This window comes from Rutidosis leptorrhynchoides, chromosome 10, assembly GCF_046630445.1.
Source record: "Rutidosis leptorrhynchoides isolate AG116_Rl617_1_P2 chromosome 10, CSIRO_AGI_Rlap_v1, whole genome shotgun sequence".
In the NCBI taxonomy this organism is placed as follows: Eukaryota; Viridiplantae; Streptophyta; class Magnoliopsida; order Asterales; family Asteraceae; genus Rutidosis; species Rutidosis leptorrhynchoides.
Genome location: NC_092342.1, coordinates 22,151,154 through 22,173,860, shown reverse-complemented (window position 1 = coordinate 22,173,860; position 22,707 = coordinate 22,151,154). Strand labels below are relative to the sequence as shown.

At 36.8% G+C, this 22,707-nt stretch overlaps 1 pseudogene; it reads right to left on the bottom strand.

The window, feature by feature from the left end:
• The window catches only part of LOC139871829 (hyoscyamine 6-dioxygenase-like), an 83,443-nt pseudogene extending 61,855 nt beyond the window's left edge, over positions 1 to 21,588 (bottom strand).
• Between the last annotated feature and the right edge of the window lie 1,119 nt (positions 21,589 to 22,707).

The following is a 22,707-nucleotide window of genomic DNA, read 5'->3' as shown; positions in this document are numbered from 1 at the left end:
GAAGCCCTTTACACCTTGAATTGCTGCTCGATCTCGACTGATTCTGGGTTCAACTACAACCGAATTTTTTTTGTTCCAATTACCAGTCCTAAATCAATCCTATAAACTGCTGTTATGATTATGGAAAAAAAATCCAGTTGTTTATGTTCATAATGAAGGAAGAAATTAACAATAGATGTGATATTAATTATGGTGAAGATGGTGTAATATAACGATGATAAGATAATGAGGGTTTCATAATAATAATGATAATTGATGATGATATTGTTAAATGAAAGGATGATGATGAACACGTACGATGGGGTTAAAAGATATTAATATCCTAGTTCTGACAGAAAGTATTAGAAAGAGGAAGGGTAAGGTGTTGTGTTGGTTAGCGGGAGGTCACGGGTTCGAGCCTGGGCGGAGGCAATTTATTTTCTATTTGGAAGCTTTTTCTTTTAAAGGTAGTATTATTTATATTACTATAATTATTATTATTATTATTATTATTATTATTATTATTATTATTATTATTATTATTATTATTATTATTATTATTATTATTATTCTTATCATTAACATGATTGTTATCAAAATAATTATTGTTAACATTATTTATTCAAATAGATATTAAATACATAAAAATATTTTGATACATAATATAAGGATATTAGTATTACATAATTTTTTTTGAATTAACCTATTAACATTAATTATATAAATATTACATATAACAAATTACTATTTTTTACTAAATTACTTATATACATATATTAATATGGCTATATGTATGAATATTAATTATATTACAAAAATAAATATATGTAACATATAATAAAAAATATAATATAGATAAAGTATATGTATGTATATATATATATATATATATATATATATATATATATATATATATATATATATATATATATATATACATATATCTTAATTAGATTGGGTATGAGTATTATAAAATACTTAATAAATAAATACTATATAATTATTAGATGGAATTATGTGGTTATATGTTTTAATATATATACAAATGATATAGGTTCGTGAATCCGAGGCCAACCCTACACTTGTTAAATGACGTCATATGTATTTTTTACTACAAAATACAGTATGGTGAGTTCATTTGATCCCTTTTACTCTTTACATTTTTGGGACTGAGAATACATGCGATGCTTTATAATTGTTTTTACAACTGCTTTATTAAATGCTTTTGAAATATATTTTGAACTGCGAATACATGAAATGCTTTTATAAATGTTTGACGAGATAGACAGAAGCAAAACATTACTCGAATGAATTATTATGCAGACAGAAGTTCTGTGGATTATTGTTGAATTATGTGGACATGATAATTGCCACCGTCGAATTATGTGGACATGATAATTGCCACCATTGAATTATGTGGACATGATAATTGCCACCGTTGAATTATGTGGACATGATAATTGCCACCAATTGATATGAATGTTATGTATCGAGAGAATGAGTTTATGCACAGGTTATGTGTATGTTATTTTTGTGCACGAGATATGTGTACGGTTACTAAGATTTATGAAAGATGATTTCGTACACGAGAAAGGTGTACTGTATTTAAAAGATATCGCATGTACATTACATGTGGGTATAGGATTCGGGCCCATTTGTACCACTCAAAATGATGAATTTTATTGTTTTAAGATAAACCTATGAACTCACCAACCTTTTGGTTGACACTTGAAAGCATATTTATTCTCAGGTATGAAAGAAATCTTTCGCTGTGCATTTGCTCATTTTAAGGACATTACTTGGAGTCGATCATCGCTCTGGGATCAAATGTTGATGACTTCGTCCAGATGGATTAGGACGGAGCATTTCAGCCGGTGCATTAGTGAGACCAAATGGCATAACAAGGAATTCATAACTACCATAACGAGTTCGGAAAGCGGTTTTGGAGACATCTTCCCCCTTAACCCTTAATTGATGATAACCCGAGCGGAGAATTTTCGAATATACACAAGACCCTTGTAGTTGATCAAAGAGGTCATCGATGCGAGGAAGAGGATATCGGTTTTTAACCGTCAATTTGTTTAGTTCACGATAATCAATGCACATTCGTAGGGATCCGTCTTTCTTTTTAACAAACAAAATCGGAGCGCCCCAAGGTGAATGGCTAGGTTGGATAAAACCATGATCAAGTAGTTCTTAGATTTGACTTTGCAATCCTTGCATTTCGGATGGAGCGAGTCTATATGGTGCACGTGCTACGGGTGCAGCTCCCAGAATAAGATCAATTTGGAATTCAACCAGTCGATGAGGTGGAAGACCCGGCAATTCATCGGGAAATACATCGAAAAAGTCGCTAACAATTGGCACATCATCGATATGCTTCTCATTGGACTCGACTTTCTTAACGTGAGCAAGGATCGCAAAACAACCCTTACAGAGTAGTCTTCTAACTTTAATGCACGAAACAAGGTTGAGTCCAGTGCAACTCTTATCGCCATAAACAATCAAAGGTTCACCATTCTCGATAGGAATTCAGATTGCGTTAAGATCACAAAGAATGTGAGATTTCGTTTTGGCTAGCCAATTCATACCGATTATTACATCGAAGCTTCCTAGTTCCATGGGTATCAAGTCAATTTCAAACTCATTACCCAAAATGTTTAACGTACACCCCCGGTAATATGTGTCGGCACTCAATAGTTTCTCGTTGGCCACTTCAATGGTATAAGTGGTATCTATTGGAAGTGGTGGAGTGCTAAAAGAATGAGTCAAAGTCTTGGATACAAAACTCTTATCGGCACCCGAATCGAATAAACAAGTAACATAAGTGTTGTTGAGAAGAAACGTACCCGTGACTAGTTCATTGTCATCCCGGGCTTCCTCGGTGTTAATGTTGAAGGCTTGGCCGCGTGTGTTGGGGTTGGCCTTCTTCTTCGGGCATTCGTTCCTATAATGGCCCGTTTGGCCACATTCATAACAAGTGACCGTTTTTGGAGGATTGGGCCCCTTTCGAGCGACGTGGGCAACACTTGTGCAATTGTTGGCCTTATGACCAACTCCTTGGCACCGGTGGCAAATTAGCTTGTCGCATTCACTCGAGTGGTGCTTGTGACATTTGTTGCAAAAAGGTTGAGTTCCGGCATAACCTTTCTTGCCGTCGTTGGTGAAAGGCTTTTTGGTGAAGGTGTTGTTGTTGTAGTTGCTTGATGGAGTGGCTTCCCATTTCCTTTTGTTGCCACCCGATTTGTCCTCTGCCTTAGAAGCCAGCACTACGATTTCATCAACCGTTTCAATCAATTAGTGGGCCATGTTCAAAGCGGCTTGGTGATTAGCTGGTTTGGAGGACATCACACCTTGTTTAATGCTCTTTGGAAGACCATCCATATAGAGTTCAACCCTTTGATATTCGGGGTTCACGAGGCTGGGACACATCAAGGATAGCTCGGCGAATTATTGATTGTAGGCCTTGAGATCGTTTCCGACCGCCTTCAAAGTTCTTAGCTCTTGTTCGAGCTTTCGAGTTTCTTCGTAAGGGAAATATTCAACAATCATCTTTTCCCTTAAATCGGCTCAAGAGAGGGCATGAGCTTCATCGGTACCCACCGATTATACATAGGTGTTCCACCATGTAAGAGCAACGCCGGCGAGAGTGTGGGTGGAGTACTTGACCTTATCTTGGTCCCGACAACCGCTTATGCTAAAGACGGCCTCCGTTTGTTCGAACCATCGAGTGAGTGTAACCGATCCCCCAGTTTCATCATAAGTGTGAGGTTTGCACCCCATAAAAGCTTTGTAGGAGCACCCTTCGCTTGAGTTATCGGCCCCTTGATTGTTGTTGTTGTTATTGTTATTGTTGTTGGAGGAGTGACCGGCCATGGCCGACTCTACGGCGGTGGCCACCATTCGTTGTAGTGCTTGTTCGGGAGTTTCACGGCGTGGCACACGGCGAGGAGGCATTGTTCCTTCAAAACAAAAGAATACCGTTGGTTAGTATTCTAAATAATACTAACCGTGATATGGAATAAAGATAGAGAGAAAATTTTCCTTGACTCGCCTTAAATTCTTTATGTCATAATGTCAAAACGTTCATATGAGTCACCGTAATATAATCCCGGAAATTATATTACCCTAATTCATATGTGCATTCGACATTACTTCATATAGTCAAGGTGGCGTGTCAATCAAATTAGTCAACGTGAGATTAAGGTAGAATAAGAATAGATATGAGTAGGAGAGTTCGAGTATAAATGCACAAGTAGTCAAGTAATTCCTACATCAAGTCTATATGCCGGTTGTAGTCTAGACTCACCAATGTACCCTATGACTCGGGGTCAACACCAACGAACTCTAAATCTATACAACCAATGCTCTGATACCATCTGTAGCGACCCGACCAAATCATGTTTGACGGCGCCGTCTACGTAGGCCCCATTACATGGTCATAAGTCTTTAAGACAAAGTTTGACCGAAAATATGTCACATTCATTTCATAAGTGTGGATGTTTCAAAGTTTACAAAAGTAGTTTCCATAACTAGTACATAACGATGTTTAAAGTACAAATGAAACACGTGCGACACAGTTTAAAGTAGTCAAAAGACGCTCCACATATGCAAGTATACTCGACATCCAAGCAAGTATCAAAAAGTATGTGCTGAAGCATGTATCACCTAATGATCAAGGACCTGAGAAAAACATAGGGAATCTGTCAACGAAAACGTTGGTGAAATCATATGTTTAAATAAGTAAGTGAGTAAATGTAAGTCGAACCACAAGATTTGCAACATTGATAAAATAGTAGTACATTCTAAAAGTTAATATTCACGAGCACCCAATTATCAAGGCTTAACATTCCGTCCGTTGAACCCCATTAATAGTGCTAGAACAACACTGTTTCTCGAAAATATATTTCATCCGTAGACGGTAGCAAACCGTCCGAGATGAGGGTTTGTCAAACCCATATGGCCATACAACATAAGTTTACGCCTACACTTACACACCGCAAGAGTAACTAATGATAATCGAATTGAGGATTTTGTTCTAAACTCGTATGTAGAATGTTTGTTTTCCTCTACTTGTGTTCACTTAGTTAAAAAGAAATGTTTATGTTTTCTCATCCCAAATGTAAGTTCAAAAGAGTAAAAGTGGGACTATGATCTCATCTTGAGTGCACGTATGAAAAGTACTTCACAAAGTAACGTGTGCAAAGGATAATACTAGTCTTGACCTAAACAAATAGGTCGTATCAATAACGGTAAACACGATAGGTCAAAGATGTTCAATTAGTCATATGGCTCGTTACGACTCGATTATGTAGCATGTGAATCAATTTGTCAAGTTTCATGCAAGATACAAGTATAGAAACAAGTTAGGAAGGTTGCATAATCATTTGGTTAAGTTTGACAAAAAGTCAAACTTTGGTCGGTCAAAGTCAACACGTTCGGTTCGGGTCCCGAACTATTTTTCTGAGGTTTTTATTCATATATAAGCATGTTAGAACAAGTCTCATGTGAATCGGAGGTCCATAGCGTGCCAAACATTTTTCTTATTTTGACCAAGGAGGTCAGAACCTGGACACGGCTTAGGTCGCGCCGCGACCCAGGATTGCCGCGCCGTGGCATTGGTCGTGTGCTGGCACCTGGTCAGTCTCAATTATTCAAATCCCAAATCAAAACTCTTTCAAGCATATTTTACAAACCGCTAACACTTAGAACTCGCACCTTATATCGTTAGAAAGCTAATTTGACAAGGAACCCAACTAAACACATTTCACCAACCGAAAACATTATTTGCAATAATCGACTTTTCAAATCAAATGATCAATCAATGCACACATTTAATGCTTCAAATTTTACAAGTGCACATTTATGATTCGGGCATTTAATACATACATAAAACACGCCATTTTGTAGATAATCAAGCATACAATACAACTAACTACTTACTAACAATAATTCATGGCTTTCAATGCATTAAATGTTCACATTCAATTCTATCAAACCCTAACCAACAACATCAAAATCACTAATCATGTTTATGAAGTTTTCTAAAATAACCTACACATCAAATTGAAGCTAGTGATGTTAGGAACACATTTAATACATGCATTTATAACATTTAACATCATTCAAACAACCAAATCACCAAATCAAACACACCAAAGTTTATGTTCATGCTAGTTACTTCAAATAACAAAATCGAACATATAAATCATATAATCATGTTAGACTTGAGCCATAGACACTAATTAACAACTTTATAAGTTAAAAACATCAAGAACACAAAATCTAGTGATTTTAGAAAGTTACCCAAACTTGATGAAATCGGTATGGAATCGAAGAGGAAGTTGCAAGGATTCCAAATATGTAATTTGTTTTGTGAGACACCCGTTAGCTTGGATTTAGATGATGATTCTTTTGTTTGGAGAATTGAAAGAAAAATGGAAAGTATGAAGAGAAAAGGAAAAATGAAAATGGAAAAGATGAATGGATGGGAGTGGTTTGACCACTTTGACCTAGTCAAAAGTTTGGTCACATAGCAAGATTGGTCCCTCAAGTTTTAATCGGGTGCGTGAATTACCTAAACGAGATAATTTAAAACGCGTATTAACGGGAGGTGTTATAAACATATAACGGACGATAAATAATTAAACGAAAAAGTAAACGGAAAAAGGCGGGATGTTACAGTATACATTCACGGGATGAATGTGGGGCAAGGTTGCAACCAAGGTTCATAGATATTTGTGGGATACAAATATTGGAAGACCCGCCCTCAAGATTTACTCAATGGAGCCTTTGTGGTTGATCACATGTAATCTTGAGTAAAGGTGAATGTCATTGTATCCTCTGACCTGAGATGCATATTGGGTTCGGATATTTACCATGTATTGTGCCTTGATTCTTTCCTTCGCTATTTTGAAATATGGTAGTTCATAAGGAAGAGCTCAGGTATAATACAAGGCATATATTTAAGACGTATGTAGTCAAGATGGAATTTGTCCCTCTTATTCGTTGAGAGTCAGATGTCTAAGGCCTGATAAAGTTAAATCTAAAAGAGAGTGATCACTCTGTGTCTCCTGGATTTAACATGACATCTAGGACGAAAGGATAGAATGAAAGATTCACCTATTCATATTCGAGATGGGAACTCGAAAGGGATGATGTTATTGAATGGCACTAAGTCATAACATATTGGGGGTGATGGACGGTCGTTAGGTGGTATCCATCACTTGCATTAATTTCTTATGTTTCTCGTGCAAGTGGGAGATTGAAGGTATTTCGTATGCCCGAGAGACATATTAAATTAACGTGGCTAATATGTTTTGATCCAAGTCGGGTCATACCCAATAACAAGCTTACCGACACCTTATACGTATTTAATCTTAACGATTGGATCATTGATTAATACGTGACACTTGAACTTTAAGAAAAATGGTTTTCTGGAATATTACTTGATGTGTACATATATAAATTATGGAATAATTTATATAATATGGATTTAATTATTTATAGGTTAAATAATTAATTAATTTATATTACATTTTATATAAATTGGTTTTATATAATAAAATGTATATATATAAAATGGAATGGAAGTTTTATAAAAGAGTTTTATAAAATTTAATTCTTTTATAAAACTTATTTTATAAAACAAATGGGAAGTGGCATAGGGAATGAGATACACATGCTCTTAGATTCCTCCTTGGTCAAATACAATCCCCATTCCATATACATGCACTTGACTAGTTCTCTTGGAGACTTAACACACTAGCAATACACATCAAAAATTCTGCATTATTCTCTCCTTGAGCTGCCATTTCTGGCCGTGACATTTGAGGATGAGAAAGGGTTTGCATAATTTTTTTACAAGCTAAATTCAAGTGTTATCAAATCCTAACCATAGTACAAGGTGTGGGTGATAAACTTGGGGTATTACAACTTGAGGTTTCACACTTTTGGAGCTCCATTCATCATCATCATCTTCATTACTTCTCAACAAGCTTGGAGTAGGTATAAACTCTTTTCTTGCTTGTAGTTTGTAAGTATACTTCACAAATTGATCCTAATTGGGATTTAACTTTAAATTGGTTAAAGATTAACATGTTTCAAATGGTAATACTTGCATGCTTCCGCTTTAATTAGATTCTTAAAATGTTTTAAGTATTATGAAACTTGTTAAATCCCATCAAGTATAACTCTTAGATCTTTATGGGACCTAAAGATATATGTAGTCCAACAAACCACTATTATCTAATGACATGTTTGTCCCATCATTGCCTCGAACTCAGATCTCACCGTGAATACGATTAAGTCGTCCAATTTGGAAAAAGTGAAAATTCACGCTAGTCTCACTAGATCGAAAAATTCACCTCTTGGCTATAATTCAGCCTAGTCTCACTAGATCAGAAAAATAACGAGGAGTGTTTGCAAGCTTATTGAATGGCATGACTTAAATTTGACGGGTATTTTGGAAAAAGTTTGTGTCAACGAATAATGCATGCACACAATATTCGCTACACTATTAGTTAAAAAAATTTCCAATGGTATATGTCGATTATGTTTCTGATCTAATTTGTTATTTAATTTATAGGATATAAAATATATATATATATATATATATATATATATATATATATATATATATATATATATATATACACACAAACGTGTATCGTTTTAAAACAGTTTTAAAAGATGTCGTCCATATATATTATTTGACTTTCAAAATAATTTAACATTAAACTCGTTAGAGTTTAACTTATTTTAAAACCATCAATTTTAATCTTTGAAACTCGTTTAGAGTTTTATTTAATGTTTCCATCAAAAACATATGTAATTTAAGTCTCAAAATTATTTAACTTTAAACTCGTTAGAGTTTAACTTTTTTTAAAATCATCAATTTTAATATTTGAAACTCGTTACCGGTTTTATTTAATGTTTTCATCAAAAACATTTAGCATATATTATAATCAATAATTAAATATAAATGTGAAAAATAAAACACAATCATGCATCACACACACACAGCCTAGCCCAAAAATCCTATGCTTGATCCAATGAGCCGACATGAGATCAAGAGGTCAAACTAAGGGTAATATCGTAGCTCCCACTTAATTCAAGAATCAAGTGACACCTGACAAACGTCATCGTTGTCAACTTGACATGTTCGTCATCTTCTAAGTTAAAATCCACGTTGCATCTTTATCTTTAATCTTCATCTTATTACATTTATTTAAAATTGAAAAGTACAACTAATCTAATACTTTTACAATTTAGAATAAACTTAAATACAATACTATGAAAATGTAAAATAAATATAATACAACTTTGGCTTCAAAATGGACTTTCTAATAAAATAAATAATCAACATGACATAATATTATCGTAATCAAAAATCACAACAATCACATATAATCAAACACATAGGTCGGAGCATTTCGGGCTATGTATGTAATCACAATTTTAATAACTACATTATTAAAACCTATATATGGCTTATCCATGGTTATAATGCATGTGTATAACCATAGAATATAACAATCAACAATTATAATAAATATTCAAGCCATAACAATTAATCTACAATTTAAAATAGTGATATTTTTTCAATCATATTTGTGCGTCATAAGGTTACGTCTAAATCAACCGTGTTGACTTTAAAAACCAAAAAGGTTTCGACTTTTACCAATTCACCACAAAGCTAAAGCTAAAGAAAATCACGCGACAATTAAGATGGTGTAAAAGCGGCTCTGATACCACTGTTGGAAAATCGTGTGTACTTTTACCAATTCAGATTAATGCAGCGGATAGTTAAAATATATATAACCATATATATGTCAAATTATTTGGCTCAAGGTGTAATTTCTTCTGGGATTAGTTACTTAATTAGGAAGGTTAACTACAAGTGTGATTTCCCGTTCTTTTCGCTGATTTTTATTACATGTTGCAATTTATTTATTTGTGTGTGTACCAGATTACATATTTAATTTTTCCAGTTTCATGATTATTTGTGTTTATTAAGAAAAATTATGTTTGCACCAACATTACATAAACCTGTTATATATTAATATATCTCATGTTATAATGAGACAGGATGTTCAGTCTAAAGTGAGTGATGTAGTTCTTGGAAAAGAAAAGCCAGTGGAAGAAACAAATCTAGAATACTAGAAGCTAAAACGATATATATTTGAACTTGAAGATCACTTAGCTGAAGCTCAGAAGCATGCGTATCGTCTAGTTAAGAGGCACAAAGGTATTTAAAGCTTCTAAAAACCTTTATACTGGTTCTTTATCCTTTCAGTGTTTGCTCCAGCTGTTAAAAAAAGACATTTTAGATGAATATTAAACACAATTAGCAAATCTAAAGAGCATACGGCTTTCATCTGACACTGAAACAACCCAACCCATATTAAAACCGGCCCATAAAAATTTTTCCTTTTAATACGCGTTAAATAATACTTTAGGTCCCGTTACACATATTCCAAAACATATTTGTTATCAAAGTAAGTTCATCGAACTTAAAACATACATTAATGATTTAAACTCCTTAATACAATGGTTCATTAATTAAATCGTAAACCGGTTATAATCATTATGACCCGACTAGTTACGTTTACACAAAACCGAGCATGGTGATTTGGGACTACGCTACCCAAATCCTAATCGAGTCCAAAAGCAAGATCTTCTAAAGCAACCTAGCCGAGATCTCTAATTCCCAAGCTTACCCGAGCCGCCAAGCATGCGAACCTATAAAAATATCAACAACGAGAGGGTAAGCTAACGCTTAGTGAGTGAGAATATACTACATACATATATATGCATAAAATGGACACGCCACAAAATAGCAAATACCGCATACCGGAGCATCCAAACATAAAGGCAAGCTAGTCTAAGCATACATTAAGATCACTAAGCAATGAACTAAAGATACATCAACAAAATATAAGTTTGCCAACAACGATGTGAACAATGCCAATAAGCTACACCCGGAGGGTTAGCTACAACACGACAACACAACATTATATGTATACAATATATATATGTATATATATGTATATATCTCTCGAATAACATAATTTGCTTACGCTTACAACACAATAACCATGGTTAACCAATCGTACAAGGGAACGATACTCGTAAGAGACCGTCGGAGTTCGTAACATCCATTAGCGTTACTTAAACACCGCTTAATCACTAATCCCCCGGGTGATGTCTTAAACACCGCGACTAACTCACCCTTACAACAATGTGGCGTCTTAAACACCGCGACGAACCCACACTTCATTCAATACAATGAGTGGTGTCTTGAACACCGCGACACTTCCACTCTCACGACATTGTGGTGTCTTAAACACCGCGACAATCCCACAAGTCAATTACACAAGGAGTAGTGTCTTAAACACCGCGACAATACTACTCGTTACCTAGAATGTGGTGTCTTGAACACCGCGACACTTCCACATTCATACCACACAAATAAATACATTATATACGTTCACGCATAATTATTCCACTCACAATATTAACCCTTCACCATTGGGGTTATATAATCCACATCACACGCCCATGTGATAGAGTACACGCAAGGTGTGCACCTCGTCAAAGATGGTCAACCAAAACGCACAACCGTGCCAATTGGACCTACACACAAGTCCATCAATCCACCTATATGTGAAGTGAGCTCTATAACCGAGAACCACTTCACCCGACCCGCACCCATCCTACACATACATTTGCATATAGGATATTAACACTCACCTTGTCGTCTTGATGAATGCTTCCAAGTAATCCGCAACTCGTCAATGGAAAGTACCTATTCCATAATCATAAATACCACAACACAATTAGGATGGATTTACAAACCAACCCAATTCGACACTTAGTGCAATTTCGACCCAATTGCAGCTCCAAGCACAAACCGTGCCCAAACTAACCAATAATCACTAACACGAGTGACAATGGTCCTAATATGCCAATTAAACTCGAACACAAGTGTTAAACACGTGTCTTGCCCATTTTGACACCAAAACCCTAATTTTTGACCCATTAAGTCAAAATCTCACCATTTACAAGTTTTGACACCAAAACATGTTTAACTCGGTTTAATACTCTAACTTAATCCATTTTAAGTCTATAAACCTTATTAATTCACAATCGGGTCATAATCATCACCAAAACCCTAATTTTGACTCTAGTCAAAATTAGTCAACCAAAAGAAACCTAATCTCTTCCAACACCTCAATAATCACTAAATATTAGTGATTACACCCATTGCAAGTCTTACAAGCATAAACTTGCACACCAAACCCAAAACCCGCCAATAACAACAATAAACCCGAATATTGGTGTTAATCTCCAATTAACAACTAAATGGGTTTCACCTATGAATCATACAATCAAAAGCCCCAAATTGAATGATGAACACAAAAACGAAATTCGAAGTTAGAGCTTACCACTAGTATCACCGTGTAGCTAGGAACGAGGAGAACACACTTGTTGACTACGCCAAAGATCAAAACCCGCTTCTTCCTTTCCAAAATTCCACTTGAATCACTTGGGTGTTTGAGTTTTCTTGAGAGAAAATGAAAAGAAAAGATAAAAAGAAAATAAGGAAATGAATGGGTGGATGAGGTTAAAGCCTCAAATCTGATTCAATCATGAAAAGACCAAAATGCCCTTGAACTTCATTTAAATTTACAAGAATCCGGCACCAGTTTGCCCAGAATGCCACGCCGAGGCCTAATTTGTCGCGCCGCGACATTTGACTAGTTCTGGGATCACTTTTTGTCCAACTTCTGATCCAGATTTCAGTTGTTTGCCGCGCCGCGGCCTCCTTTGTCGCGCCGCGACACAAGGCGTGATCTGACTCCTTGTCTCATACACAAGACTTTAACACCCGAACATGTCCCAAACCCTTCATACGCCTATCGTACGTACACTATAAACCTATAAGTCATGTACGGGGAAAAACGGGGTGTTACAACTCTCCCCCACTTAAAATCGATCACGTCCTCGTGATCCTAGTCACGAACCCAAACGGACCCACACTCAATGGTCCTTGAACATGCATTTCAAACCGACTTCTACCACAATTTCACTAACCCGAAGGTTAATCCAATGACATATCACACACTTGCTCGCATCCCGAGACGTACAATACCCGCAACAACCGAAGTCTACAACGATCCCTTAGACAATTCTCCTCAAAGTGTTACCCTTAACGACAAATTCGTCATCCGCGATTTATCACATTACACAATTCCGAGCACTAGCACCAACTCAAACCCTCACATCGGGAAAACCCAACCATTCTCGTACCGAGATTTCAACTCCTCGCGTACCATACCAAGTACATCGCTAGTAACAACCGCAAACCAAGGTAAGGTCAACCATCAAATCGAAGAAGACCTAAATAAAGCGAATCCTTACGGATAACACTCACCACTTAACATCCCTTGTAGTGCGCAATACGACCCACACCCAACTACCGTAACATCAAAATCAGACGGCTACAACCGATAGCGCCCAAAACGATCATGGCAACGCTAGATCCCAAGGTGTACAAAATCGACTTTTGTCACACCCGTAACAACACGTGAGCGAAACACGGCTATCGCATCACTAATCATACCACATGGTCCTCGCGACCCCACCATCGGCGTATAAAAACACCCGATCGATCACACAACACGGTCCTTACGACCCCACCATTGGTGTATAAAACAACCAACAGATCAACATCACGGTCCTTACGACCCCACCATCGGTGTATAAAACAACCGACAGATCACACAACACGAAGGCTGGCCGAAAACACACGCGCCTTAGTGAATCCGAACTACACGCGATTCACTACCATGATGAAGTTAGCGAACCCGAATATCATGCTTCACCAATCAATAATCCCATGATGAAGTCAGCGGACCCCGAAGGTCATGCTTCACCAATCTCAACACCGGATGAAGTCAGCGGACTCCGAAAGTCATGCTCCACCAATCGCATACTCCCATGATGAATTCAGCGGACCCTAAAGGTCATGCTTCATCAATCACCAATACCATGATGAAGTCAGCGGACCCGAAAGTCATGCTTCATCAATCAACGCCCTTTTGGCCTCGAACGACGAGTAGCGTAACATCGCGCTCTGCTACGCCATAGTGAATCCTAACGGATACCACTAACCATTCACATACACGAGCAAGAACCACCTATATCAAACATAGGCACAAAACAATTATTCTCTAGAAGAGAATCCGACACACACCTCCCTTAACCGAAGGATTTCACCTTGCTCGCCAAACACGTCCATTATCTCTCAATCGAGATTTACCACATTACCACCTCGGTGATAATTCAAATCCAAACCATAAGTACAATTTATCCGAAATTGTAATCTACCACAAACCGACCAAAATCAGGTCTCGACAACATTTTCCGGATCTACCAAAAGCATCATCCGAAATCTCACACTAAAACTTCCTCGTGCGGGAGTGTAGCTCCCCCATTTGGAACTACGTCCCATATCCACAACTCGTACAACCGTACAATGCTACCTAAGGTAGACTTTACAAAGATTGGGCTCACACGACCCGTCACCATATCTTGCTCCAGCCTTGAGCACACAAAGGATTTCAATCAATCCTTAAACACTTCGAGCAAAAAGTGTACCACGATTACACAAACCATACCTTCGCAATCATCCAATTGCTTTAGTTTGTCAAATTACACCTAGTCACTCATGTACCTAAGGATTTCACTTCGGTACCTTAAGTACAATGTAACCGCAACATAATCGGAGTCGAACACCACGCTAGTAGGTATAAAAGAGGCACCTAATGTCGCGTCATAAAGACTCCATTACCAACATACATCGAGATTCAAAACACTCGATCTCAAGGGTTTCAGCCCACCCGTCGAACCTCACGGTTCATCGACCTCAACACAAAAGCGAACACGCGCTTAACAACCGAACACCAACCCATTTCCATGGCTTGGTAGAAACATTTTACAAATATCAAGGAATGCTTGGTTACACCAAGTCTTACGCCCTTCGCCCGTCAATCAAAACGTCGTCATAGGGTACTTCCATTAGGGACGTCACCCATATCAATAACATGCACAACACAATGCATTTAATAAACTCAACTTCAAACGGCACTTAATAAATAATCAAAAGACATATTTATTAAAACGAAACGTACCTTAACGTCTCCTTGCCGGCCCCGTCCCCGCTAACTTGGGACATTCCGACTTACGATGTCCTTCTTCTTGGCAATTGAAGCACACCATGCCATCGCCTTTTGGTGCCGAACATTCCCACGACTTGTGACCCCTTATGCCACAATTGTAACATCTAGATGCACTAGAATCCAATATACCCGTCCGTGTACCACCCGTGCTCACACTCGGACCCTTAGTCCTCTTACTCGGAGCACCATGCGAAACAACCCTTCTCTCGCTCGAGGGTTCACCCTTCTTTGATCGTGAATACGACTCGAAACCTCTAGCCACGGCGAAAAATTCCGCAAATGATTTCGCGTGACCCCGGCTAATCTTATTCTTCAAGTCATCATTCAAGGTTCGATAGAAATCCTCCATCAACAACCGATCATTCCCTAAATACTCCGGGCAAAAACGAGTCTTCGCCATAAAGGTCGTCTTGAGAGTATTCAAATCCATAGATCCCTGTTGCAAGTTTCGCAACTCATCACGCAATTCCGACAAGTCGGCCGAAGTCCGGAACTCCTCGAAGAATTCCTTCTTAAAATCGTCCCACGATAATGCCATAAACGGCTCACCACCGACAAGATCAATCTTACCATCCAACCAATCCTTCACCCTACCCCGCAATAAACTAGTAGCGAGTCTTGTCTTTTTCTCGAGAGGGCATTCAATAGTACGAAAACACCCTTCAACATCCGAGATCCAAGTTGTGCTTACTAAATGATCCGGTTTCCCGTCATACATCGGAGGTTTAGTCCTCATGAAGCTCTTAAGACAATGCTCCATTTCTCCACCATTTCGAAATTCGGAATACTTCCTATCCATTTCTTCTCGAAACGCACTCATTTGCTCCGTAACGGCGGCCGCAACTCTAGCGTTAAACTCAGCGTCGTTCGTCTCGATCCCATTTCCGTCGCCATTCTAAGGAATACAAAGCGGTTAGACCACGAATGTGTAAATCACACGCACAACACCGCCCCATCTTGCTAAACATTTGTCGTACATCACTTGCTAGACACGATTTGCACCCGTAATAAGGTTTGCAAGTCCTTATTACGCATACACGCTGTATCGGCTCGTTAGTACAACAACCGTCTCGCTCGATGATATATGCAAACACAAACAAAATTCTACGCGATATAAACACACGCGAGAATTATTATCACATCACAATAGCATATTAATAATATTCGCATTACTAATACAAACGTTAGTCAACCTATAAACAAGGCACTAGCTAGAACCCATTCCGACCCGTACTCCTACATGTCCCGCAACAAATTAAGCACACACAAAAGTCTAAGTCTAGGCACCTATCTCAAGTCACCTAAATCCCTTAGACCATGCTCTGATACCACTTGAAACAACCCAACCCGTATTAAAACCGGCCCATAAAATTTTTTCCTTTTAATACGCGTTAAATAATACTTTAGGTCCCGTTACACATATTCCAAAACGTATTTGTTATCAAAGTAAGTTCATCGAACTTAAAACATACATTAATGATTTAAACTCCTTAATACAATGGTTCATTAATTAAATCGTAAACCGGTTATAATCATTATGACCCGACTAGTTACGTTTACACAAAACCGAGCATGGTGATTTGGGACTACGCTACCCAAATCCTAATCGAGTCCAAAAGCAAGATCTTCTAAAGCAACCTAGCCGAGATCTCTAATTCCCAAGCTTACCCGAGACGCCAAGCATGCGAACCTATAAAAATATCAACAACGAGAGGGTAAGCTAACGCTTAGTGAGTGAGAATATACTACATACATATATATGCATAAAATGGACACGCCACAAAATAGCAAATACCGCATACCGGAGCATCCAAACATAAAGGCAAGCTAGTCTAAGCATACCGTAAGATCACTAAGCAATGAACTAAAGATACATCAACAAAATATAAGTTTGCCAACAACGATGTGAACAATGCCAATAAGCTACACCCGGAGGGTTAGCTACAACACGACAATACAACATTATATGTATACAATATATATATGTATATATCTCTCGAATAACATAATTTGCTTACGCTTACAACACAATAACCATGGTTAACCAATCGTACAAGGGAACGATACTCGTAAGAGACCGTCGGAGTTCGTAACATCCATTAGCGTTACTTAAACACCGCGTAATCACTAATCCCCCGGGTGATGTCTTAAACACCGCGACTAACTCACCCTTACAACAATGTGGCGTCTTAAACACCGCGACGAACCCACACTTCATTCAATACAATGAGTGGTGTCTTGAACACCGCGACACTTCAACTCTCACGACATTGTGGTGTCTTAAACACCGCGACAATCCCACAAGTCAATTACACAAGGAGTAGTGTCTTAAACACCGCAACAATACTACTCGTTACCTAGAATGTGGTGTCTTGAACACCGCGACACTTCCACATTCATACCACACAAATAAATACATTATATACGTTCACGCATAATTATTCCACTCACAATATTAACCATTCGCCATTGGGGTTATATAATCCACATCACAAGCCCATGTGATAGAGTACACGCAAGTTGTGCACCTCGTCAAAGATGGTCAACCAAAACGCACAACCGTGCCAATTGGACCTACACACAAGTCCATCAATCCACCTATATGTGAAGTGAGCTCTATAACCGAGAACCACTTCACCCGACCCGCACCCATCCTACACATACATATGCATATAGGATATTAACACTCACCTTGTCATCTTGATGAATGCTTCCAAGTAATCCGCAACTCGTCAATGGAAAGTACCTATTCCATAATCATAAATACCACAACACAATTAGGATGGATTTACAAACCAACCCAATTCGACACTTAGTGCAATTACGACCCAATTGCAGCTCCAAGCACAAACCGTGCCCAAACTAACCAATAATCACTAACACGAGTGACAATGGTCCTAATATGCCAATTAAACTCGAACACAAGTGTTAAACACGTGTCTTACCCATTTTGACACCAAAACCCTAATTTTTGACCCATTAAGTCAAAATCTCACCATTTACAAGTTTTGACACCAAAACATGTTTAACTCGGTTTAATACTTCAACTTAATCCATTTTAAGTCTATAAACCTTATTAATTCACAATCGGGTCATAATCATCACCAAAACCCTAATTTTGACTCTAGTCAAAATTAGTCAACCAAAAGAAACCTAATCTCTTCCAACACCTCAATAATCACTAAATATTAGTGATTACACCCATTGCAAGTCTTACAAGCATAAACTTGCACACCAAACCCAAAACCCGCCAATAACAACAATAAACCCGAATATTGGTGTTAATCTCCAATTAACAACTAAATGGGTTTCACCTATGAATCATACAATCAAAAGCCCCAAATTGAATGATGAACACAAAAACGAAATTCAAAGTTAGAGCTTACCACTAGTATCACCGTGTAGCTAGGAACGAGGAGAACACACTTGTCGACTACGCCAAAGATCAAAACCCGCTTCTTCCTTTCCAAAATTCCACTTGAATCACTTGGGTGTTTGAGTTTTCTTGAGAGAAAATGAAAAGAAAAGATAAAAGAAAATAAGGAAATGAATGGGTGGATGAGGTTAAAGCCTCAAATCTGATTCAATCGTGAAAAGACCAAAATGCCCTTGAACTTCATTTAAATTTACAAGAATCCGGCACCAGTTTGCCCAGAATGCCGCGCCGCGGCCTAATTTGTCGCGCCGCGACATTTGACTAGTTCTGGGATCACTTTTTGTCCAACTTCTGATCCAGATTTCAGTTGTTTGCCGCGCCGCGGCCTCCTTTGTCGCGCCGCGACACAAGGCGTGATCTGACTCCTTGTCTCATACACAAGACTTTAACACCCGAACATGTCCCAAACCCTTCATACGCCTATCGTACGTACACTATACACCTATAAGTCATGTACGGGGAAAAATGGGGTGTTACAGACACGAATCTCGATTTTGTATTGTTATCTAGGTGGTTGTGGGTTAGCAAATATATTTTGCTTTTTGCAGAACTGAAATGCAGATTTCATACTGCTGATTATAACAATCAGTCAATTATAAAGGCATCAAACGTATATATATATATATATATATATATATATATATATATATATATATATATATATATATATATATATATATATATATATATATATATATATATATATTTTAATCTTTTAATATTTCATAAAATATTTACAAGATTAAATATTCATATATTTAATGAAACATGCACACGATTAATTTATCTCAATGAGATCCAGTTACACCACTAATAATTGTCAAAATATGTAATTCACAAAGTGAGTAAACGATATACCTTTCTTGAAGAAACTGATTGAAGGAGAGAAACCTACGATCAAAAATATGACTGTCTCTTAGGATAGTCCACACTACACTTCAAACGACCGTTAATGGATGCTAGTTCAAACCCAAGTAACTTATTATAATTATCAAATTATTATAATAAAACAATATATAATACTCTGTATAACTCTTGTTTGCAAGAGCACTTAAGCATCTCTTCATGCTAATTAATTTCACGAATTAAAGAGCCAAGGATGAGATAAAAAGGGTTCATTTGATTTGCGATGTATGTGTTTCCTTTTCTTTTTGTCTGACTTACTCTTCCAAAAACCGATCAATGCTTATATTTATAATATATGTGTAAAAGTAAACATTGAATTGTGAATTCCGTGAAACAAAACGCATACAATGTTATTTTGTTTCTATCTATATTTAGATTCCCAAAATTTGATTTTATTTTAAAAAGTCGTATTTCTCAAATACTTTAGGGGTATGTTATATAACTTATAATTAATAATTTCTATGATGTCGCTTTCATGTGAATAGTAAATTAATTAATTTCGTTTCATTTACTATTCATATGAATAGTAAATGAATTAATTTCGATTTACTATTTTGTTACTTGAGTAGTATATATACATCATATATATATTTTATTTGACGTCTCGGTGTATATGTGTGTGACCCCGAAGGCTCAAATGAAGTTGGCCATATAGTTATATGTTGTACCTTGCACATTAATCCTACAATATACTACGGGTATTACTCAATAGCTGATGAACGGCATTAGGGTTTGTTTAATCGTTTCACGGTTGTTGGTGTAGTTGTTAAGCCGAACATTAAGTGTCAGAAAGATAAACGTAAATCGGTTGAATCTCTCAAACGGATATAGTTGTGTCTGATACAATTGTAACACGTCTAAATCATTTGATCTATTTTAATTCCTATACTTTATATAGATAAAAAGGGAAGGGAAGGGAAGGGAGGAAAATGAGTGAGTTATAATAGGTGCTACCTCAATTGAGTAGCCAAGGTTGACTACAAAAGCATTTGGAATGGGGTCAATACCCATCCATATCCCATCCTTTTGTATTTGTAGCCCAAATTGATCTTGTTGAAGGAAGGTTATGAGGTTAGCGTCAGTATGAGCATCTATGCCCATGGCTAAACTTGGGCAGGGCATGTTGGGTAGTGGTTAACCGCCATCAACTGATATTCAGTCATCTCGTTAAAGTACCCAATGCTGAGTCCGAGTCCTTCGGTAATCAAATCCAAAATATTCAATCCCATTTTTCGAACTTCCTTCGCATATCTCCCTACCTCATCCCTGAAAAAATTATCATTGTAGTAAATGTTATACAAAGTACTATAATACATATACATATTTACATATATATATGTACATATATACAAAAGTACTAATGGCACTCGGTAAACAATAAAAAGCCTTCATTTTTAGTCAAAAAAGAATTTTTTTTTTTTTTAGTGTTTTTTTTTAATCGGTGGGAACCCCTTTCGGATACACTATCTTCCGATCATGTACAATTAATATTACATGTATCTAGCTGGTTTGTCTGGCCAAGATGGTACATGTTCTTCTAAAGGATTACATGCATGTTTCAGAGTGTCTTTCCACAAATGAACATCCTCCTCCATGTAATCAAAACCGCCCGTAGAAAGTTTACATCCCTCGCCGAAAGTCTCAGAATATAAACTTGATTTTTCCAAAATAGACATGTTAAAAAACTCATTGTACAAAACTCTCATACCAGCCATCATCTCATCCGAAACTACATGATTAATCACCTATATAATTTGATTATCTTCATAAGTCTTGAAAACGTAAACATACGAAAATTTGGAGATGTACGAAAATTTGAAAAATTGATACCTGAAATAGACCAAATTGTTTACAAGCTTGTAGAATTTGTTGTACGATTTCAGACCGATCATCTTGAAGGTTGATTATTGGAATCTCGTTGCAAACTTTTATGAAATCGCCAGGTCTTCTTTCAGGTGGCATTACATAATTTTCGGGAACAGATTGAACTCCATTAGACCAACTAGACACCAGTAGAGCCATGATCAGCCTCAATCTACTTGTATTGATCGAAACTAGGAGGAAGGGATTTTATAGGGACAGATAGTTAACTTTAATCTACCAAATTAGAAGCATCTTTAACTATAATATTAATTAATATTAATATGGTACCATAATGTTACATTGTCGCTTGAAACTAGGATTTCATAGGAACAAATATTCAACCTCAATCTACCAAATCAGAAGCATTTGTTAGTTATAATATTAATATTAATATTAATATTAATATGGTACCATAATGTCACATGAAAACGTGACGTGACATAAGGGGTGACGAATTGGAACAAATAGTCGACAAATTACAAGTGTTGGATTAGTTAGAAGTTTAGAAGTATGTAAATAACCATCTAAATACTTAACGAAAAATTTGACCAAGGGGTATAAATCCCTATCACCCTTTTTGTTGAATTAACAAGATTCGGATCGACCTACGCGTTGCGGCGGGTCTTTCGGATTACATACTCATATTTAACATCGCATTATGCACTTACGAAATTAAAAGCGCGTTTGTGAAGGTTGGGTATATATGGAAGGTAGGTCGAAATATTGAGCGTTTTAAAAAAAACGCCCGTTTCGCGTGTAGCAAGTTGCGTTGTGTTCGTAAAATTATTTCGAGCTGAACAGCGATGACGTAAAAATTTAACTCGCGTCGAGGAAGGAGATACGGCCCGTTTAAAATTCGGGTGGTGTTTATTTATGTTTTTTTAATAAATTAATAATTTTACGTTTTTTACCCTGATGAATTTGCATATTGAACAATAGATGAAGGGGTTTTTTTGAAAAGTGTGTGGGTGTTTGCTGTTTTTCGCTGTGTATACGGCACAGGTTAGCATGCCATTTAGTATATATATATATATATATATATATATATATATATATATATATATATATATATATATATATATATATATATGTTCAAACAAGAATTTTGTAAACTTAATATACCTAGATTTTATAAATCCGGGTTTGTCCATCTCACCCTAAATCTGACTTCTCAAAATCCGGTTAAGGTGAAATAGACAAAACCAAATTTGAGAAATCCAGGTATACTGAGTTTAAAAATTCTTGTTTGAATACATATACTAATACTAATACGAGGTA